The sequence below is a fragment of the Camellia sinensis genome, chromosome 3 (assembly GCF_055761805.1).
Source record: "Camellia sinensis isolate YWXY chromosome 3, ASM5576180v1, whole genome shotgun sequence".
Taxonomy (NCBI): Eukaryota; Viridiplantae; Streptophyta; class Magnoliopsida; order Ericales; family Theaceae; genus Camellia; species Camellia sinensis.
The window spans coordinates 42,830,671-42,855,267 of record NC_138963.1 but is presented as its reverse complement, the minus strand read 5'-3'; the positions used below and the strand labels follow the sequence as shown (position 1 = coordinate 42,855,267).

General features: G+C 36.0%; 1 long non-coding RNA gene across 1 annotated transcript; it reads left to right on the top strand.

The window, feature by feature from the left end:
- The first annotated feature begins 853 nt into the window (after nt 1-853).
- Nucleotides 854-2,236, top strand: LOC114267268 (uncharacterized). Its single transcript, XR_014363004.1, has 2 exons — nt 854-912; nt 1,678-2,236. It is a non-coding gene; the product is annotated as an uncharacterized LOC114267268 (long non-coding RNA).
- Nucleotides 2,237-24,597: the final 22,361 nt, after the last annotated feature.

Sequence of the window (24,597 nt, the reverse complement as noted above, 5' to 3'; positions counted from 1 at the left end):
TAAAGGCACTGGTCAGCTTTCTATCAAATGTAAAGAGGGTGTTAACAAGGGCACAGGAGAATTCAAGCCAACAATTCTTGTTCGAAATGATGTATGTTTCTTCTAACTGTTTTTGCTCCTCGAAGTTGAGTTCAACTTGAAATCTTAAGTTTGTAATGCATCTCTGATATTCTTTAGTTCTTTTTAGTGTAGTACCTTACCTTTGAAAAAGGTTTTAATACTTTGTTACAATAATGACCACATGTAGTTGCATCAATAGTCTTGCAACAGAAAATGTCATTGAATTGGAAGTCCGATGAAAAGTGGCACCAATTGAAGATAAGATGATGAACAATTGTTTGAGATTGTTTGGTCACGTGCATCATAGACTAATTAACACAACTGTAAGGATGATTGATTTGATCCTACTTTGGTCACGAGCATCATAGACTAGATAACGTGCATGCAAGGAGAAGTGATTTGATCCACGTGACTAGTTAACATGCATGTAAGAAATAGAGGAATGCTAAGAAGAACTTGAGTTGATGTGATAAGAAAGGACATGAATATCTTAAATTTAAGTAATGATATGACCAAAAAAGAACCAAATTGGAGTAAATAGATCCATGTAACCGATCTCAAGTAATTGGGATGAAAGCTAGTTGAGTTGAGTAGAGGATTTAGACAAACCATTTGAAGAAGTGCAACCTTATGTCCTTCTTTAGATTCAGTTTCCAAAATATTTCATGTTCATGTGTTCGTTATGGTTTTTGTTGCTCAAAAATGTTGTATTTGTTTTCCCATTACTTCAAAATTTTAATTTTTTTTTTCTCTATTGATACATTAATGTAATGTATGATTATAATCATTATAGAAAATGCCATGGCTGAGTTAGGGAGGCTGCTTATGTATGAAGCATCAAGGGATTGGCTGGTGAGCCAATATTTGATGCCTGTTGTTTATTTTCAAACAATATTCATGCTATGGATACTTTAAAAAATAGTATATTATGTGGGTCTAATACAGAACTTAGAAAATTGGACAATCATTGATTTATAGGGGATAATAACATTATGTGAACAACTCTTTCTTTGAAGTTCTAAATAAGGTAAATTACACTGCCATCTCTTGAGGTTTGTTTTCATTACATAAGTACCTTTGAAGTTCTAGAAATTACATTTCCTTTTCTAAGTTTGAGTCACATTACGATTCCCCACTCCATCAGTCATTCAATAAGTGAAGTAACAAATTTTGCTGATGTTTTCAAAAAATCAAAAATCAAAGTACTATGTGTAACCCAACACTATTTCACAGCATAATCAAAGCACCCACATAAACATCTAACAAGCAGATTTAGAGCACCCATACAACCAAGAGACTCAAGCCTTAACTCACAGCCACCAGCGCCAACTGAGACATCCAAGACGCACCTCCTCATGTCCACTACCATGCCGCCACCGCCTCACCTAGGCTATCTATACATATATATATATATATATATCGTGTAATTACATACACACACTCAAACACAGTGAATCGAAAATCCAAACAATCAACCCATTCCCACCCAAGCCCCATAATTGCTCATATTGAAATTAAAGCAATTATGTTAGTTTAAGAGACTATGTCATTTTTATGTCATTTTTATGTGCTTATGAATATTTTTTACTTATGTTGTTATGGTTTTATTGCTGGCAGCCTACTATAACAGGGGAGATTCAGTCACCAATGGGTGTTGCCTCTGTAGAATTTATTGATCCAAGGGAACCGGTTGCGGTTAGTATATCAATCTCGTTTTTAAAATTTTATTCTTGTCTCTCCTTTCTATGTAATGGATAATCCGAATTTATTTCTTATCTTCTTGTTGTGTATTTAGTATAGGAAGTTCCCCACAATACATTTGTTGCAAGCTAGTTGGGGTTCCCTTTTTTAAGATTTGATGATAACAATGTTACAAATTTATGAATGTGACCTGCTTTAGAAATTATTTAATCTTGGAAGAGTATAGCTTTTCGGTAGCCATCATCTGATGCACTATTTATTTAGCTTTGCAGATTGTTCCTATCTTGAGAGCTAGTCTTGCTGTAGCAGAACATGCATCATCAACTGATATGGTAAACTGGGATCACTGGTGGAGCCTGAAGTTACTCTCAAGGTAATTGAAACTCTTGTTGCAAATCACTGATCTGCTATAGAGAGAGGTCACTATGACATAGTTTTATTTTGATTATTTCAAGCTAAACTAACACATTGAAGTGCATTAAATTTTCAGATCAAGTTTGATATATGTTTTTGCAGATTTTGTTGAGGGAATAGTTGATATAATCGAGCCGTTGATGTTGGGAGCCAAAGATTATGTTGTTGTTGTTGTTTTTTTTTTTTTTTTTTGAAGATTTGAATTTTTTAGTACAGTATATTTAAGGATGGTTAATGGATAATGTCTATTATAAATTTAATTAATTTGTTAATTTTGTTATTTTTCATTTACAAAAAATTGTTTGGTGCTTATAATTGAATTTTTTTGTTGTAGCAAACTCATATATGATTTTTTTTTAATAAATAATTATTTGCGACAGTAAAACAATGGTCGCTAAAAGTGTTTTTTATTTTTTAATTTTTTTTGCGACGGCAAAATAGCTGTCGCAAAAAGTAGTTTAGGCGGTCGCAAATAATTTGCGACCGTTGTTTTGCCGCCGCAAAAAGTATTTGCCACCCCCACATTTGCGTCCCCCATTTGCTGTCGCATAGACCGTCGCAAAAAGTCTTTTGCGACTGTATTTTTATTATTTGCGACGGCATGTGACGGTCGCAAAAAGTATTTTTTTTAGTAGTGAGAGTAGGGTGCGGTTTGAAATATAGTAAGTTTTTGGGTTGCGGACGGGTTGCAGGTTTGAACCGCACCCTCCATAACCCGCCCACACTTAGAATATATAATTTTTTTAAAAAAAATCTAAACCGTTCATCTATGATCTATCCTAGATATTTTTGTTTAATCAAACAAATCAAACCCTAATGCATTAGGAAACAATTTTCATAAGCTCTTATTTGAAACATGAATCAACAAAAACGCTGAGAATCATAATTGATGAAGAGATGCAATATTTTCTTCTTTTTTTTTTCTTTTTTTTTTTCCTTTCATTTTTTCTCTTGGATACATAAATATACACATAATTTTATTTTTTTTTTGAAAGTATATATATGTAAGTTATCTCGGAAAAGAATGATGCGTTAGGCTTGTCAATGAATCGGGTAACAACTTTATGAATCATGTAAATTTTGTGTAATATTCAAAAATGTAATGTGTTAGTATTTATTTATAACTAAAAATTTATGGATTGAGTTTCTGTACTGTAGGAATTTTTAGCATCCCCTATAACACTGTCCATTCATTTGTTTTGAATGTATCATTGAGAGAACCATACTTGAAATCCCAATCCCGGTCTTTTTTTTGTTTGATCTGCATTATGAGTACTGCTTAGCCTAACATTTGCTTCTATCATTGAACAAAACCGTGATGCATGGAATTGGAATTTAGAAAATTGGGGGAAAATAGCCCAAAATAAATATTTATAAAATGAGAAAAAAAAACTCAAAAATAAATTTTTAAAGAAAAAAGTCCAAACCGTAAACCGTCCGCACATCCGCGAACCCTATCCGCGAAAATAGCAAACCGCACTGCGGGCGGTTGCGGTTTGACTTTTTCCCAAATTGCATAGATACGGGTGGATCAAAACCAAACTGCAAACTGCACAAATCCGATCCGCGACCACCCCTAATTATAACTACTCATATTCCTTAATCACCAGATATAAAATCATGAGTTTACATTCTCCACCGGTCACAGCACTTTAAAGCACTAAATAGCCGTACTCTAAGAGCACCCAATACACAAGGCCAACTTTTGGCAAAAAAACCACTTCAGGCCCGAAAAATTGACTGAAAAACAATGCCCCAAAATTTTGTAAACTACTATATTAGCCTTAAAAAAATCTCATTGGAATTTACAGAGCCTCAACAAAATTCAGTTATAATTTAAAAATAATAGATTGTTGATGTTATAAATTAGTAAAACTAATAGATAATTGTCTTTTAATGAAAGAAATTAAAAAACTTATTGATGCGGTGAATTGCTTGAAATTATTAAATAGTTATTTTCCAAACGTATAAAATACAATTGACTATATACTACTTATAGTTACACTTTTCGAATTAAAATTGAATAAATCTTACGTTTGCTCAACTATGTTAAATGAAATATTAAATGAATTAGCAATTTTATCCATCGAAAATGATTTAACTTATATATTGGATTATGCGAACTAAATTAATAATTTTAGAATTAAAAATGCAAAAAAATGAGGTTTAAGTGATTTTTGTTACAGTTTGTTTACTTTTTATTTGATACTTCAATTTAGATTATTTTAATCATTTTCTTATTGTAAACTTTAATATATATTTAAGTAAATTTTAATAAATATATACTGGAAGTAATCTTTTCACGATGACTGTCAGATATCCAATATATATATATATATATTTAGACACATAATTATTATTATTTTTTAAAAAATATTTATAAAAAGTCCCGCATTAAAAATTCTAGGAATGGCAATGGGGTGGATATTAATTCTCCATCCTCATTCCCCTATAATAAATTTTTCCCATTCCCCATTTCCCATTCCCCATTCCTCATTCCCCATGGGTACCACCCTCCCCATTTTTTAATGGGTATGGATTTTCCCCAACCCACTTTAATCCTCATTTTTATTTTTTATATTTAATGTTAACAACCACTTTTTTTTTTTTTTTTTTTTTTTTTTTTTTTTAAGGTTCACAACAAAAACTAAATATACCTTCAATCTTTTTTCTTTCTCTTTTAATATATTTAATGTTAACATTTTTTTTTTTTAAGGTTCACAACAAAAGTTAAATATACCTTCAATCTTTTTTCTTTCTTTTTTAATATATTTAATGTTAACATTTTTTTTTTTTTGAGGTTCACAACAAAAGTTAAATATACCTTCAATCTTTTTTCTTTCTTTTTTAATATATTTAATGTTAACAACCTTCTTTTTTTTCTTTCTTTTTTAATACATTTAATGTTAACAACTTATTTTTTTATTTATTTTTTATTTTTTTAAGGTTCACAACAAAAGCTAAATATACATTCAATCTTATTTTATTTTATTTGGTTCAACAACAAAATCAAATACACATTAATTAATTAATTAAAAAATTTGTTTTATAATAATCAAATATATAATTTTGAGACAATCAAATAAGTTTTAGTAATTGAAAAAAAAAATGTCGAAGAACGTGAAAGATTAAAAAAAAATTACAACCATCTTTTTCTCTCTCACTCTCACTCTCACTCTCACTCTCACTCTCTCCCATACATGTTGTAACAACCTGATTACAATGTTATAAGAGCCTGTTTGAAGAAATAAAATGTGAAAGAACCTGTTTGAAGAAAGTGTTATAAGACTCATATTAAATTGCATCAGGGCATAAACAATGAATTGTTTGTTGATCTCTTAGCCACAAACATTTTAGACATTAAACCATCTTTCTCTTAGCAAATTTGAACTATTCATTTTAATTTATCCAAAATCTAATTATACCTTTAACAAATCTGAACCACTCATTTTAAGATATCTATGCATTACTACGCTCAATCCATCCTCCATCTTCTTCCTTTAGTCCCCCACGAATTTTGTTGTTTGTTACTTTTAAAAAACAAAAAATATTTTTTTAATTAAATTTTTACTAATTTCACAACACCATCACCACTATTCTCACTTTTACTGTCACACTACCATCGCCATAGCCACTACCATCATCACTGCCGCCATCACCCCGCCATTATGTAACAATCTCTACTTTCACCTTCGTTCCATCACCACCACCACCAAATATAAAAAAATATATTTTTAATTTTTTTTATAAAAAATATTTTTCATTAAAAAATATTTTCTATCTAAATAAATGAAGCATAACATTGGGAAACAAGCTGATTTCAGTTAAATCTGTTCATAACTAAGAAAAATTCTTTTAATTTAAAAAAAATTATTTAGTAAGACTTTGTATCTCCTTTTTGTTTTTCTAGCAAATAAATCTTTGTACCCATCATTTCTAACCAATCACGACTCATGCTCATGCTTGTTTTGATTCTTTATAATTTCCTTATTTTCAAATAAATTCATATATATATATATATATATATATATATATGTTGTATAAATTGTGTGATAACATAAAACAAATAGATTCATACTCATTAATTGAAATTTCAGAACAAACAAACCATTCTGAAAATTACAATACATAACAAAATAAAATAACATAGAAAAACAAACCGAAACCTACACTAGATAGTGTCCTTAATTTTTTTAAATAAATTTAAAAAATTCTAGATATGCATAAAATTTGACAAGAATAATGTGACAATGTTAATTAATGTGTATTTGATTTTATTGTTGAGCCAAATAAAATAAAATAAGATTGAATGTATATTTAGCTTTGGTTGTGAATCTTAAAAAAAAAAAAAATGGTTGTGAACCTTAAAAAAAAAATAAAAAAGATTGGAGATATATTTAGCTTTGGTTGTGGATCTTAAAAAATAAATAAATAAATAAATGGTTGTGAACCTAAAAAAATAACTTAAAAAAAAGAAAAAAGATTGAATGTATATTTAGTTTTGGTTGTGAATCTTAAAAAAAAAAAAGGGAAATTAGTTGGTACCCACCCCATGTGGATATTTAAAAAATATCACTTACCCTAACCAATAGATAAGAAAAAGAGAAAAAAACCCATATATTTAAATTGGGTCTCCATAAATACCCACAAAATAAGTTATCCATTACCATCCTTAAAAAATTCGCTTCGTACCTCAAAAAACTTGGAGTCAGCTCTACACAATACAGCAAAGAAATGTAAATGCCCATTTATCAGATCCATTTCTTTTGCCAACCAAACTCCACCAAGAACCTCTCAGGCTGCCATTAAGAACATTCAAGTGTCCTCAGTCACAATTTTATTAGTTTTGCTTACATTTTTTTTTTAATTTTTTTTTTTTAAAATGCGACTGCGATAGTACTTAAAAATGGTGGTTCTAAAAACAACTTTCATGAGTGTATACTTAAATATTTTTGCGTCTTCCTATGAGGTCCTTCAATGCCCCATTAATAACTATTTAAAAACCAAGATTTATTCTAGATAGAGTTTTTTAAAAGCACTATTCAAAAAATTTTACTTTTTTATTTTTTGTATTTTTTTATTTTTACTGAATTTTTTAAATATTTTAAACATTTTTTTTTAATTTTAGACATACCTAACATAAATATAATTAAAAATTAAAAAATTTGTGAAAAAAACATTTTAAAAATTCACTAAACACCAAAAATATAAAAAAGAAACACAAGAATTCAGTACATTTTTTTATATTTTTATGTATTTATTAATTTTTTAAAATATTTTTTCACAAATTTTTTACTTTTTAGATACATCTAAGTAAGGTACATATAAAAAAATAAAAGAAATGTTTAAAATTTTAAAAATATTCACTAAAACAAAAAAATAAAAAAAATAAAAAAATTCAATTTTTAAAAAACTTAATTCAAAAAATTCATTTTTTAAAACAACTTTCTTGAGTGTATACTTAAGTATTTTTGCGTCTTCCTATGAGTTCCTTCAATGCCCCATTAATAACTATTTAAAAACCAAGATTTATTAGTATTTATGTTTCAAGATTTGATAGATTGCCTAGATCCCCACATTATCACGTGACATGTGATTGTTTCACGTGATACATGCCCATGGTCAACTAGAAGAAAATGGGCTTGGCAGCCCGACCCAGAGGTCTTGGGGTGGATTCACAGCTCATTAATCCACAAATGGGCTTGGCATCGCAACCCAGAGGCTTGTTATCCTTGACCCAAATTGTAGTGTGTGTTCAAGGTCATAAAACCTAGATTAAGAGTTTGTTTGGTGTAATTTATTACAAGCTAAAAAATGATAATTCAAAAGCAAAAATCCAAAACTCTCCTCCTCCAGCTTCCAAATACATTTTTTTTCAACTTATTCAAGTTATTTTGCGTAATAAATTATAAGCAAAAAATGTATCAAACGACTAGCGCAAGCTCTAAAATATATTCAAATAAGTTGTACCAAATAACTCCAAAGAGTGGTGAGGGTGGGGGCAAAATCCATGGCTAATTAGCTCATTACATAATTAAAATGGAGATCTTCATTCTTATACATAAGGTTGCAACATATCATTCAGCTTGTTTGGTTTTAGTTTTCAGAATTCACTTTTTAGAAAATTGAAGCTTTTATTTTCTGTATTTTTTTTTTGTTTTCACTTAATTTTTTTTAATATTTTAGGCAATTTTTTAAAATTTTTAGATACATCTAACATAAATACATTTAAAAAGTATAATATTTGTAGAAAAAAAAATCTTTAAGAAATTCACGATATACCAAAAATACCATATATATATATAAATTTAGTATATTTTTCATATTTTTGTGTATTTATTGATTATTTAAAATATTTTTTATTAATATTTTACTTTTTAGATACATTTAAGTAAGGTACATCTAAAAAAGTTATAAAAAATTGCTTAAAAATTTAAAAACATGACTAACAATAAAAATACAAAAAAAATAAAAACTCAATTTCTAAAAAATTGAATTTAGAAAATTGAAACTAAATACAGTGATTAAAACTTAAAATTAACAATCTATATTTGTGAAATCAATTTAAATTCTAAAATCTTCTTATACTGTTTTTAAAATTGGGAAAAAAAAATGTTACCATGTTTTTTTTCATAACCATTGATTATAAATTGAACCACATTTTATTCGTATAATATAAAATTATCCAGATCCCCTACTAGTAGTGGGATGTTGAAGTCAGATTAATTCAACATTTGCAACTACATAAAAATATTATATTTATTTTTTAAAAAAATGCCGAATTACACTAGTTTACGATTTGTATCACTTTAATTCTTTATTTTTTAATTGTAATATATTTGATCGTAAATTTTAAATCTCGTTTCACATAAAGACAATTGAAAATATCATTTCATTTGCAAATGGAAAATGTTCAATTTTAAGGACAAAGTTATCAATTGAATAAAATATAAACGAGTTTACAAAAATAAATGTCAAACAGTTATTTTTGAATTTTAAAAATTGTTTCTATCCCACCAAAAATAAAATTATATAAAAATGATAAATCTTTTACATTTTTATTTTTTTACTAAATTAAATTTTATTATGTAATTGGATGATGATCATGTAGTGGGTGGTTGTTTTTGTTGATATTTTTAGATAGTTATTATGTAATAGATGATTGTTTTTATTGTTAACAGGTATTTTTGAATGTTTATTAGACTTTTAATATGTAATCAATATGTTTAATATATGAAATATTTTTAGTTTTCGATTTTTTGATTTAATGGATTGGTTTAATAATGAAATTAAAGTTGTTGCCATATTTGATTTATGAAAAAATAAAAACCAATTTAGCGAAAATAAATATAAAAAATAAAAAAATTATTTCTACCCTCCTAAAAGATAAAATTATATAAAAATGATGTGTTTTTTTATATTTTTTTCATCAATTTATCTGAAAATAAATTCTGAAACCAAACCAAACCAAACATAACTTTATAACTAAGAAAGTGCCAACATTATTCATTAAAAAAAGTCATTACATGTCAAATAACATATAAGTTAATCAACACAAATAAGTTGTATGACGATTTTGTCCTTAAAATAAACCTTTTGTAAAGGAAATATCTTTGATTATCCTTATTTAGAACAAGATTCAAAATCCTTAATCAAATATATCATAATTAAAAGTCAAGTATCAAAGTGACACGAATCTTAGATTATAAGGCTGGTTAGTGTAATTCGCCCTAAAAATAAATAAAATCTTCCAATTATTTACCTGATCAATGTGTAAATAATAGAAAATCAGGAAGTCCCTTCTTTCTATGCCCCTTTGTTGAGCTCTTACATTTTATTAATTGGAGGAATTAATGTCCGGGAGAGCGGAGAAAAAAATTACAAACACATAATGGTGCAAGTAAAAAATTGTAAAAGTATAACGTTGTGTTTGGTTGAAAAATTTAGAGAGAGATTTGAAAATGAAAAGAGAAAAGATGTGTCAAACTAGATAAAACATAAGTACATTTTATTCACATTTCACCTATATTTTTTCTTTCTCTTTCCAAATTTCTCTCCAAATCTCCTAACCAAGCACAGCATAAGTCTCACTTGTATCTCTTCATATTTGTTTTTGTTTTTTTTTGTTTTTTTTTGTTTTGTCCTAGTAAAAATTAATTCTCCCTTATTAATTTACGAAAGTATGCATGTGATGTTATAAATCAATCAATTTCAAGAAGACAGAGAAAGCTGCATGGAATGTGAAAGATAATCTGAATTAATGTGATGATAAATGAAAGTTGGTTGATTTCGGTTAATGAGATATTTCTCAAGTAAACAAGAATGAAAAAGTTAGGCATGCCATTAATGATCACAACTAGTATGACAAAGATTGATATCATCAGATTAGCGACCATGATTCATTCATCTCAAAGCACCAAGGGCAATATCGTAATGCAGAGAAGCATTTTTTTCATGGGAATTTCATTATGCACCGCATTGTTTTTCAAACGCCCACCAATTAATAAAAATTTTAATAACTATTTGCGTAGAGGTGGATATAGAATATTCCTTCAATTCAAACGAGCTCTTGGATAATCTCTTTAGTTGTGAACTAAAATAAAAATAAAATTTTGAACGGTAGTGTCAAAATTAGCACTCCGATAGTTCAGTTAGTTCCAATAAAAGGGTTGATCTTTTATGATTTTTTGTGAATTAAGGTTCTTTGCACATACCTATTTCTCCAGCCTCTCTCCTCTTTTTATAGAACCACTCTTCTCGAACCTTACTCCATGCAGCTTAGCCCTTCCTCATCATTCTGTCAAGACCCACCCCCTACTATACTTCCTTGAAAAGGACATTCTAATCTCGGGTAATGAGTCAATGTCGATTCTCCCAACACATTCAGTCCCGTTTATTCAGCAAAGATACCCGCAATTCGGCGCTCCTCTACTCTATTTACTCATACATCTGTTCGGAAATGACATAGTCCGGTGGGCTTGGGCCTTATTTGGCCCATTTTTAAATGGCTCGGAAGCTCTGTTTGCCACTTAGATTTATCATCTTTTCGGCTCCCAACTATTTTACTCTTAACTAATAGTAATACTTAAGATGAGATTTAGTTAAGTAAAGGCCGAATTTAGTTCCATACCAATTATTCCAAAGTCTAACTCTCTTACTCTATCCCTTTCTCTTTTTCATTCTCACTCAAAAAAACACAATCAATTTCATAAACTCTAGTCATTATTGTATTATTTATTTATATTTAGACTATTTTCTAGGCTCCAACTTTGTTCAATCAATCAGACTCACACACTTAATATTTCAGAAAATTAATACTAGACATATTTGAAATGTGCAAACATATGCAACTACACAAATTTTCGACCATAGGACAAACAATTTAGTTCGTTCGGCAAATTTGAGTCGAACAAAATTTGTACATATTTTTTTCAAATCACATATCTACCAAAAAAACTATACCAAAACACTCTCAAGTGACAATCTAACAGCTCACAAATTAATCTGAAGGCTATTGGGGGAGACAATGGTTGATAAATTGAGTTGTAAACAATGGATGGATGTGGAAAAAAATAAAAATAAAAAAATTGGATGCGACAGGGGTGAGGATGGGGTTAATTTTGGTGTCATGAGGATGTGTTTAGAAAAATGTTTTTTCTTTTTTTTTTTTTGGTGTTAATTTTTGGTGAGTGCATAAAGAGAGTGTGTGTAACAAGAAAATTTGAAGGTGTGTTTAGAAACATACCTATTTGATTTTGATTGGAGTATTGTTATAATGACTATCTAGTTTTATTATCTTATTTTATCATTTGATATGCCAATCTAATTATCAATACTATAATAGAAATATACATTAATAATGGGGCTTATTACTATATTACAATTAAAATGAAAAACATATACTATTTTGATCATTTAAGGCTTGGCTATGGTTTGAATGTGCACACTGGCTGTTGAGACTGGCAACGACTAATAACTAATTGTGGGGGCATATTTTTGTGAATAGCAACACGTGGCCAAGGTGGCGCCAAAGTGCTAGCCGAGGTGCCACGTGTGCTGGTCATGGCGCTAAGATAATCTCGGCTAGGCCGAGGTTATGTGCGGAGATACCGGAATCTGAGATGAACGGATAAGCTATAAGAGTCCTAGAGGGGGAAAGGACCTTAGCCTGGATAAGGATAAAACTCCTAGGAAGTTTATCTTTATCTATTGAAGAGTCTAGGACGAGCATTGAGTCAGAGTCCAAGAGAAGCTAGGCTTCTATAGGGATCAAGTTAGTGCTGACTATAAAAGTAAGGCACCATTGTGGGTCTAAGGTACGCTTTTTGTGTCCTAGCTAGTGAGTTAAGCACTGTTTGCTATCTTTAAGAGATAATTGAGTGCTGACTTGATCGTCGAAGTGCCCTTGGGTGGACGAACCACCGCCAGAGTCTTATCTTTCTATAACAGGTTGTTTGGGCACCATCTATTCTGCCGGTGTTCTCCAGCTGAATACCTATTTAGCAGTGTGGTTAGAAATCAACACACACAATTTGGCGCCGTCTGTGAGAAAGGAGAATAGATGGCCAACGACGGACAGAAAAAGAAGATTGGGGACGACATCCCGACTGGAAGTGGTAAACAAATTGACCCTAACGTAAAGGAGGATAACTGCAACAAAGAAACTCGGGATAATAATCCCGGAGAAAAAGACGTCAGCCAGGAGGAAGGCGTACCAAAGAAGGCAGACCGAGGCGGGTATTATAACGAGAACAACCTCCAGGTATGAAAAGATAGATGCTTGCGGAGGAACGGAGAGATGAAGAGAATGGAAAACAAATTAGCGGACCTGCAATTAGTCGTCAATTTCATGATGCAGAACAACGTCATGCAGCCACCGTTTCTTTTACAAGACACGTCGATTCTAGCAGCCAAGAACGATGCCCAGAAAGGGGGGGCAGAAAATAGTTCATGTAGTCCCTCAGCATGACAGGACCAAGGAACTCTCTCACCGGCCTTCACGGGAGGTCGGGCGAGGAGAGTCGATGAAGGGAGAGTCTCGGAAGACACATCGTACCAAAAAAGCCTACACCAAAGAACATCGGCATGTTCAAGGGAAGGAGCTTTGTTTCGACACGACTAATGAAGGGAGGTCCAAGAGGACTCATAATGACACTGGGAGTAGCGCACCAAAAAGGCTGAAATTCGTTGATAGTCGAGTTCCTAGACGGACCAAAGAGGATTTCAGGGATTACCTCTAGAGGAAGCGACAAGATGCCAAGGTAACCTCTCCGGTCAAGCCGAGAACGTCATTTTCGGTGGAATTGGACAAATTCGACTTCCCAAAAAGGTTCCACATGCCGAGATTCCAGATATACGATGGTAAGTCTGACCCTAACTTCACGTCGGCTTGTACCTGAACTCAATGGCACTATACACCGGGAACGAGCCGTTGCTCTGCAAGGTGTTTCCCTTATCCTTTGGGGAAATAACATCAGACTGGTTTTACAAGTTGCCGAAAGGAACTGTGAAAAGCTGGGAAGGCCTGGCCGAGATGTTCGTGGCTAGGTTTGTGACAAACAAACTACAATCGTTGAGGGTGGACTCCCTGATGGATCTAAGAATTAGCGAGGATGAAAGCCTCAGGGCTTATGCCAAAAGGTATTATGAGGTGTTTAACCAAATACTGGGATGCAACCAAGAGGTGGCGGTCGTGTCTGTTAAGAACGGCCTGAACGATGACTGTCTGCTTCAAAAATCACTGGTAAAGACACTGCCAAAAAGTATGCAGGAACTCATGGCCAGGATCGAGAAGTATGCGAGAGCGGAGAAAGACACGATGGGGACAAAGGCGTCAAAGCAAGAGAAGAAAAATGGCTCGCCGAAGAGAGACCAAGGTAATACAAACTTTAATAGACAAGAAACGGGACTGAGGGCTACACAGACAATCACCACAGTGTTCCGAATCCCGGTTTACAAAGTCCTGGAGAGAATCAGGAATCAGCCCTACTATAGAGCACCAGAGAAGATTCCAGGCGAATTTATGGGAAGAAGTCTGGGGAAACACTATCCTTACCACAATAAGGATGGGCATCTGACTCAAGGGTGCAGAGCCCTAAAGGCACATCTGGAAAACCTGGTAAGACAAGGTCATTTAAGGGACCTAGTAGATGAGGCCAGGACAAGGAAAAAATAAGCGAGACTGCCTCAGGCACCAGCAGCACCACCTCCACCAGCACCACAACCGCAAGCAGGCAGACCTCGAGTGATCAATGTGATTCACTCGAAGGTCAATGAGAATGAGATGCGTGGGGAAACTCAGAAGGTAAAACACTTACAACATGTGTATCAGGTCCGGCAAAAAAGACCAATGGCAGACGAGTGTCAGGGACCAATGGTGTCCTTCACTGAAGACGATCTAGATATGGTGTAACATCCACACAATGATGCCCTGGTAATATCCCTCAAGGTTAGAGAGTGCCAGGTAAAGCGCATTCTAATTGACTAGGGCAGCTCTTATGACATCATGTATGTCAGATGTTACAAGGAGCTTGGCCTTCACCAAGATGATCTGGAGCAATCCAGTGGTCCAATGGTTGGGTTCAAAGGAACACCGACGTGGCCCCTGGGAGCAATAAGTTTGGAGGTACAGGCTGGCACCAAGAAGGTAAACACAGAGTTCATAATAATTGACACCCCCTCCCCTTACAATGTTATCCTAGGAAAGCCATGGCTGCTTCAATGGGAGTTGTTCCCTCAATAGTGCACCAGCTGTTGTGGTTCCCAACAGAGCATGGAATTGAGGAGGTCAGAGGGGATCAGGTGAAGGCAAAGAATTGCTCCATGGCAGCAATGAAATCCACCTGCAGCATACGAGAAGCAAAATCAGCAGAAATTGAGGACGAGGACATGGAGGTCCTTGAGGACGTCGGCAAATAACCAGCTGAGAAGAGTGAGGAGGCCTTGAAGAAGATCATAGTCCAGCAAGGGGACGTAGAACATTTCTTCCTACTCGGCTCAGGATTGGCCGAAAAGGAGGAAAGGGAGTTAGAAGCCTTCTTACGAGCAAACATTGAGGTGTTTGTCTGGACACCATACGAGATGTCTGGCATTGACCCTGAGGTCACTTGCCATAGACTAAATGTAGAAAGGTTGGCTAAACCAGTCATTCAACGGGCTAGAAGGCCGACCTTAATGCATGTTGAGGCAGTAGAAGAAGAGGTGGATAAGCTGCTAGAAACCAGAGCCATTCGAGAGGTAAACTACCCAACATGGTTATCAAACACAGTTGTTGTGAAGAAAAAGAATAGGAAGTGGAGGGTCTACGTGGACTTCACCAGCCTGAATAAGGCTTATCCCAAAAACAGTTTCCCACTCTGCATTCATCACCCCAAAAGGGCTGTATTGCTACAGAGTGATGCCTTTCAGGTTGAAAAATGCAGGAGCAACTTACCATAGATTAGTGACTAAGATGTTCAGACATCTAATAGGCAAAACAGTGGAGGTATACATTAATGACATGGTCGTGAAGACCAAGGAACCTGAGGATCATCTGGCCGACCTGAAAGCAGTCTTCGATATCCTGAGGACATTTCAGCTCCGACTCAATACGTCAAAATGCGCATTTGGAGTTGGGTTAGGAAAGTTCGTAGGATACTTGGTTACCAGAAAGGGCATTGAGGCGAGCCCAGATCAGATCAAGGCCATCTTGGACTTGAAGAGCCCAACATTGGCAAAACAAGTGCAGATGTTGACTGGAAGGGCTGCAGCCCTAAATAGATTCATACGCAGAAGTTCTGACAAATGCAAACCTTTCTTTAGTTTAGTGAAGAAAGCCACGGACTTCTTATAGACAGAAGAGTGTGAAGTCGTCTTGGCCAATTTGAAAAAATACTTGACCGCAGCTCCAGTTCTCTCAAATCCAGTATCTAGAGAGGAGCTGTTCTTATACTTGGCAGTTTCAGAACATGCAGTGAGTGCAGTGGTAATCAGAGAAGAAAAATGAGAACAAATGACAGTTTACTATATAAGTAAAACCCTAGCAGATGTAGAGACTAGATACTTACTCTTGGAGAAACTGACACTGGCCTTGGTAATGGCTTCCAAGAAGCTGAATCATTACTTTCAAGCCCACATGATTGTGGTATTAACTGAGCATCCTTGAAGTCCCTATTGCAGCAATGAGATCTGACAGGCAGGATAGCCAAATGGGTAGTGGTGTTGGGCCAATACAACTTGGAATTCAGACCCAGAACAACAATCAAAGGTTAGATTCTGGCCGACTTTGTGGCCGAGTTCACATCCAGCACCATCCCACATCAGGCTCTGTTGAGTCACGGTTTAGGATGGCCAGGTGAACAAGAAGAAACCCAGTTGGAGATAGCAGAACAGAAGAAAGAAGAGAAACTCAGGCCTTGCGATATTTACATCGGCAACTGCTTTCACCTGTTTGTTGATGGGAGTTCAAATCATCAAAGAGCGGGGGCATGAATAGTGCTAGTATCACCAGATGGGCGGATACTGGAACAATCTATTCGTTTGGGGTTTAAAGCCTTAAACAATGAAACAGAATATGAAGCATTGATCGCAGGATTGAAGTTGGCAGCAGCAATGGAAGCCGACGAGGTGGTGGTCTTCAGTGACTCCCAACTTATCGTCAACCAGGCAACAGGCGAATATGCAACCCGAGATGAAAGAATGATGGCCTATGTAAAAGAGGTCGTCAGACTGGTAGCCTTATTCCAGGATTGCCGACTACAACAAGTTAGCCGAGATGACAACAGCCATGCTGATGCCTTGGCAAACCTGGCCAGTGCAATGAAATCAAGAGAGACAAAGACAATAATGGTTGACTATTTGTTTAGCCCAAGCATAGAACCACTGAACACAGAGTATGAAGCAATGTGTGTGGAGATGGGACCAAGTTGGATGGATACGATAGTAGTGTTCCTTAGATATGGGAAGTTGCTAGGTGATCACAATGAAGCACACAAAACCAGACTGAAGTCAGCAAGGTTCAGTTTGACAACAGAAGGACATCTCTACAGAAGGTCTTTTACTGGTCCCCTTTTGAAATGTGTGCATCCTTCACAAGTTGAAGACTTCTTGTATGAAATACACGAATGAGTATGTGGAAGCCACGCAGGGGGCAGGCCACTTGCTCATAGGGCCATTACTCAGGGGTACTGGTGGCCTTATATGTAGAAAGATGCTGAAGCTTATGTTAGAAAGTGTGAGAAGTGTTAAAGGTTTGCATTTTTAATACATCAACCAGCAGTAAATTTAAATCCAGTGTCCAGCCCTTGGCCATTTGCCTAGTGGGGCATGGATCTTGTTGGACAACTACCTTAAGCGATTGGACAAAGGAAGTTCCTGCTGGTGGCAACAGATTGCTTCACCAAGTGGGTAGAAACTGAACCCCTTACAAAGATTCGGGACATTGATGTAAAGAATTTCATATAGAAGAACATCATCACCAGGTTTAGAATCCCAAGGGCAATAATAACAGACAATGGTACGCAGTTTGACAGCAAGCTAATTAAGAGCTTTTGTGCAAAGTACAAAATCAAAAACTACTACTCCACTCTAAGCTTCCCTTAAAGCAATGGTCAAGTAGAAACATCCAACAAAACTATCTTGGATGGGATTAAGAAGAGACTGGAAGCAGCAAAGGGGAAGTGGGTGGAAGAGTTGCCCAATGTACTTTGGGCATATCAGATTACGCCGAGAAGATCAACTGGGGAATCCCCATTTGCCATGACTTATGGCACAGAGGCAGTAATCTCATTAGAAGTCGGCATCCTAGGGATCAGAACCCAGGGAGTAGAGAATGGGACTAATGAGGCATTTTTGGCCCGAGATCTGGACCTATTGGAAGAAAGAAAGGATAAAGCAGTAGAAGGTCAACCCACGAGAGTTTCAAGTTTGGGACCTCGTCCTAAGAAAGGTCGTCGGCAACAAGAAGGATCCCAGAAAGGGAAAGCTTGGCCCAAATTGGGAGGGACCTTATAGAATCATCTCGGTCGCAGGTAATGGGGCATACAGGCTTGAAGACAGCGAAGGCAAAGAGTTGCCAAGACCCTGGAATACTCAACTTGAAATTTTTTTATCATTAGATTTTTAGTTTTTTAATTAAAGTTTTTTGTTATTAGCAAAAGTAATAATGAAATTTTAGCTCAATTTTTAATTTCAAACTTGTGTAATACGACTAACCAGTCCCTTGGCGATGTTTCTAAGTGAAACATGACGAATAACTTAGACTTATTATATGGCAGAGTTGAACTATACTTGCATATAATAGAGTTGAACTAAGTTGGCGATATTTCTAAGTGAAACATGACGAGTAACTTAGACTTATTATATGGCAGAGTTGAACTATACTTGTATATAATAGAGTTAAACTAAGTTGGCGATGTTTCTAAGTGAAACATGACGAGTAACTTAAACTTATTATATGGCAGAATTGAATTATACTTGCATATAATAGAGTTGAACTAAGTTGGCAATGTTTTTAAGTGAAACAGGACGAGTAACTTAAACTTATTATATGACAGAGTTGAATTATACTTGTATATAATAGAGTTGAACTAAGTTAGCGATATTTCTAAGTGAAACATGATGAGTAACTTAGACTCATTATATGACAAAGTTGAAGTATACTTGCATATAATGGAGTTGAACTAAGTTGAATTAACCTGGACTTGCCATATCGGCAGAGTCAAACTCAGATTGGAACTAAATGCATTTGAGTAAGATTAATAAAGGAACCAAGGTTGAGAACCCCGACTAGTCTCTGTTTAAACCTAACTTCGGCAACAAGGTCATAGCCACAAGTTTAATGAGAACCTAAGTGAAACTTAAGTTCACATTAGGGGGTAGAGAATTGGAGAATGATGAGTAAAGTTCAAAGTGCTTAGGGACTTGTTGAAATTTTATAGAAAAATTTACAAACTAGAGTTGGCTTAGTACTTGTTGAAATTTTAAGAAAAATTTACAAGTTAAAGTCAAACCGAGTAAATTTGAAAGAAGTACATACGTACTTGCCGAGATGACCAAGGTTGTCCAGCTCTGGGTGTATAGAAGACACAAGTCTTGACAAGTGAGGGTGAAGTAGCAAGCTTAAACCAACACTTGTGAAAATATTTTTACAATGTTTTCAAGTGTTAAACCAAGGCCGAGATAAACAATTATGAAGTTATGTCCGAGGTATTATACTCTGACGAGGTCATACTGATAAAGGTATCTTTTGAAGACATGCAAAATATTCTAAGTATAGAAGCAGTAAAGCATACAAGCACAAATAAAGACTTGCATTCAGAAAAGAAAATTGATCAGATACAAAGAAGGTGCATTGGCCCGCAGAAGGATTACTTGTGCATATACAAAAAATGAGGGGCACATCGACCAAACAAAAGCAAACATTGTTCATAGAGCAAAAAGTACAAGGCGCAGAAATAAAAGCTCTTAGTTAAGACTACTCGGCGTCGGTGGCAGGATATGTCCTAGAAGACAACTATGACATCTTCTCGACAGCCTTCTCAGCCTCGAGCTTGGCGTCGATTTCTTGCAAAGTTTGATCGAGGCCCTTTTCGGCGATAGGCACCTCGGATATAGTCTTCTTGGGGGAGACACCTTTTGAGACCTCGTCCTGCTCATCCTGAGTCAAGTCTAGGACTTGCTCATTCAAAGTTGGGCACTTGGCCCCAGCAGGAACTTTAGCATTAGCTACCACCTCGACCTCTTCGTTTTCATCTTCCTCTCCATCTTCTTCTTCTTCTTCTTCTTCTCCTTCTTCCCCCCCAGCCTTAGCCTTAGATTGGCTTGAAGTATGAGGAAATGGCAGTGCAAGTTAGCCTTCATCTTTGAGAGGAAAGTCCTCAGGGACAGCCAATTCCTTCAGAGCAGCCAATCAACCAAGGGTGTAACCCTTGTTGCATGCCTGTCTGTCTTGTTTCTTGTACTCCTCGCGGACGTCAGCTACCCCCTCGGCATAGGCCTTCTCGTCCGCCGCTTTGATCTTGGCATCTTTTGTGGCCAAGGCACCTCGGAGCTCTGCTTGGGCTTTGGCAATTTTTGCTTCGACCTCTTTTTTCTCGGCTTTGAGAACCTCAGCAACAGCCTCTGCAGCACCTGCCTTTTCCTTGGCCTCATCTTGAGCTTGTTTGGCTACCTTGGTCTGATCTATCAACACTCTCATCTTGACCTCGGCGTTGTTTAAAGATTTAAGCAAGCCAACAGCTTCCTTCGTCTTGTGGACCAACTCCTTCTTCATGTCCTTGGCCTGCATCGCAAAGGAGTAGGCGTGCTGGATCGCCTAGAAAAAACGGAATGAACAAAGTTAGTAAACTTAAGTTTAAAAACAAAGAATGGAGAGTACCAAGTGTTGCAGTGGAGAGGGCAACGCCGACCTCAATATCAGAAGCGCTATCGCCGACTCTGACTAGCTTGTCTTCAATCATGATAGAGGGGGCCCAGGGGTCATCAAATTTAAGAGAACCCGAGGTGGCTGCAGAGTCCGACCTCGGCTTCTTTGACTTAGTTAATTAAGAGAGGTCAGCCTTGGCAGGCTTCTTCTCGGCGGCGGAGGTGCTTTTCTCAACCTCGGCCAACTTGGATCTAGGCAAAGTGTCCTCAAAGTCGATCTGAGTCACTATTGCCTTGGCTTTGGCTTTCTTCACCCTTTTTGGCTTGGCCTTTGATTGGGATTGCGATGGTGAAGATTGGATTGTGACAACATTGGGGAGGTCGGCTACAAGGTCTTCAGCAACGGCCTTTTTGCACCACATCTCGTCGTCGGCGACAGCGACAGTGACTCTAATGCCGAAGTGGATCGCTGGGAGTGCAGTCGGTGGATTGGCTGGATCGTAAGCCGACACCTCAGTACTTCAGCGTTTTCGGCTACAACTTCTGCTTGCGAATGCAAGTAGTGGAGCTCGACATCGGCATTGACGCTGGGCTGGAGGAATTAGTTGTGGAGCAGATGTTGATGGATGCTTTGCTAGGTCAGAGGTTGAGGCCTGATTAGGACTTGGTAATGAAGTAGTTAGGGGTGTTGTCACAGAAGGTGGAGACTTGTTCTTCTTGGGGACGTCGGGCAATGTGGATTTATAGGTCGAGATGTAGTTGAGCAGCAAAGGGGTCTTGCATTGATTGACAGGCAAGCCCAGCAGCTTCTTGAAGTCTTTGTTGAGATAGAACATATAAAAGGGAACAAAGTAATAAAGACTTAAAAGTGAGTAAAGTGACACTTGGTTCTTACCATTACCCTCTTTAAAGACTGATCGGCTCAAGGGATAGAGGTGGAGGTCATCATCTGGTGAGAACTCCCAATTGCCCGAGACGATGAAATAATCATCTCCAGCACCTTTGTTCAGTCTACGAGGTTGGTGATGAATTTGTATTCTGTGGATCTCGACTTAAGTTAATAGATGTAGTCTTTTTCTGATTTTAGACTACACATGGTGTAACAGTATTGGATATCGGCTAGGGTTATCCTAGTGTTTTCTCGGCTAGCTAAAACAATGATACCATTAATAAATCTATAGGAGTTAATGGCCAATTGCATCGGGTTGAGCTTATAGTAGTGAAAAACTTCTTGAAAAAGGATGTTTAGAGGGAACCTAAGCCCGCACTCTATAAAAGCAACTATTAGAAAGGGCATGAAGTTATCATTAGGCATGATGGAGTCCCCCTCCCCTGCCAACCTAAGATGGACATCGGCAGGGATGGAGAACTCTTGCCTAAAGTATTCAAGCTTTTCTGGAGTGTCCACCCTCCACCTAAACATATCTATGACGTTGGCTAGAGGGACAAGGAGTGAGAATTCAGAAAAAAGAGGTTTGTGTGGGTTTTAAGGACCTCGGCTAAACCCAAAACAGAAACTGGGATAAGGGTTTTTCAAGATCAAGGGAAGTTTGTTTCAGTTTTTCTAAGAACGTGATTTCTCTACCAAAACCCAAGCCTAAATCTATGTAGAAGTAGAGAAATAAAGGCAAGAATCTGGAAAATGCAAACAAGGAAAACAGAAAAAAGAGTATGATTTAGACTCAAGAAAGAAATAGGAAATCAAGAAACACTGTAACGAAGTGTGTGCAGAAGTGCAAAGCCAAAAACGGTGGCAAGCTAGCAAGTGTGTGAGCAAAATGTGTATAAAAATGCCCAGAAACGAATTGGACAGAAGCAAAATCATAAACAAATATGATGGAATTCAACACACAAGCAAAATATTCAAGAACAGGAACAGGTTCGCAATGACAGCAATTAGATACAATGAAATTTTGAAATAAATTGAAGACTAAAAAGGGGAAAGAACAGAGACTCACCAAGAAGATGGCGTCGATATGAAACTCGCCGGAGTCAGACGGCGCAAGTAGTCAAAGCCAGATGACGAAATGCTCGTCGGAGGAGATGATCGGAGCAAGTTGTAGAAGCTTCAATGTACAAAAATGGTGGTTTTTTAGGAGAAAAGCTTTAGAGAGAGAAAAACTGGAAAACAGAGGAAAAATGAGGATGCAAAAGTGAAGAGACAAGGAGAGAATGTAATGTTTTGTTGAAACACAAAAAGGCGGCAATGCTTAAATGTATGCCTTAGACGACATGTCTGTCAGACGACATGCACAGAAACGATGTGACCGGATGGCTCGTGTCAGGTACCGATCAATAAAGAGAAGACACGTGGCGAAAACGGTTGAGAAGCCGTGCGTGACAGCTCATGCGCATGTGGAACTCTTGGAGTTCTTGATTTAAATGAAACAGAGACCTTGGTTAGGGGGACGATCTCAGTTAAAGAACTTAAAAAGTTTTTTGTTTTTCGTTTTTGGGCATTGGTAAAACAGATTGTAGTCTTAGTCATATGGAAGCCGACGAGTTATGACCTCGGTAATGAAAGGTATGGTAAGTTTTAGCCGACGTGTTGTATGGACGAATGATGTAGGTTTCATCACCTCAAGATACCGAGGTAACAAAACCTAGGGGGCAGTTGTTGAGGCATATTTTTGTGAATAGCAACACGTGGCCAAGGTGGCACCGAAGTGCCAGCCGAGGTGACACGTGTCCTGGTCATGGCACCGAGGTAATCTCGGCTAGACCGAGGTTATCTACGAAAATACCGAAATCCGAGATGAACGGATAAGCTATGAGAGTCCTAGAGTAGGGAAGGACCTTAGCTTGGATAATGATAAAGGTCCTAGGAAGTTTATCTTTATCTATTAGAGAGTCCAGGACGAGCATTGAGCTAGAGTCCAAGAGAAGCTAGGCTTCTATAAGGATCAGGTTAGTGCTGGCTATAACAGTAAGGCACCCTCGTGGGTCTAAGGTACGCTTTTTGTTTCCTAGCTAGTGAGTTAAGCATTGTTTGCTATTTTTGAGAGATAATTGAGTACTGACTTGATCGTCGGAGTGCCCCCGGGTGGACGAACCACCGCCGGAGTCTTATCTTTCTGTGACAAGTTGTTCGGGCGCCATCTATTCTGTCGGTATTCTCCAACTGAGTACTTGTTTGACAGTGTGGTCAGAAATCAACACACACTAATATAAATGCATCAAGGGTTAAAGGCAAAGTGTTGGAGGTTCATGTAATACCTATTATAGAAAAAATAGCTATCAATGATTTTGAAAGAATATTTATTACAATAGTGATATCATTTTATGTATTATTGATTAATAAAAAATTATAAATAAATTAAGTGGACAAATCTTATCTTTCAATCCAACAACGTTATGATCTTTACCATTAAATAAGATTTAGTGTTATCATTACATTTAATATTTACTTTGAATGTAATGCCTCCTTGAATTGCATTAATATAATAAATAGTGGTGCTGCATGCACCAATTAATGGACACACTAGTGTACCAACTAGTGTTATGTCATTATTATTGACCTCACTTATTATACAAATTATAAATATTAAAACTTCTAAAATTATATCACATCATCTATTAGTATACTAGTTAATATATTAATTGGTACATATAACATTATTTTATAATAAAACTACTTTATGACTTTTCTCACAAAAAAAAAAAAAAATTGAGTTCCAAGCCTCATGAAAATATTAATGTCAATACCAAATATTTGGTATTAATGTTAAATTATTCACAATAACGCTAAGTACACAGAATTAAAACATAAAAAAAACATACAAAAAAATATTTAAAATATATTATGATTAAGATATTATTTCAATTGTGACTCATACCACATTCAAGATAGGGATGGTAATTTCAACTCGGCCCGACGGGGACCCAATCCCCCGACCCCGATTATAACGATTTTTTCCCGAAAATTATCCCCATAGGGCCGGGGATGGTATTAAAAATAAAATCCCCGACTGTTTTCGGGCCGGGGATGGGGATAGGTACCCCAACCCCGGCCCGGCCCCGTCCCCGAATTATCCCTGCTTAACTCCCCGGATATTCTCCGAATATTCCTCATAGATATAT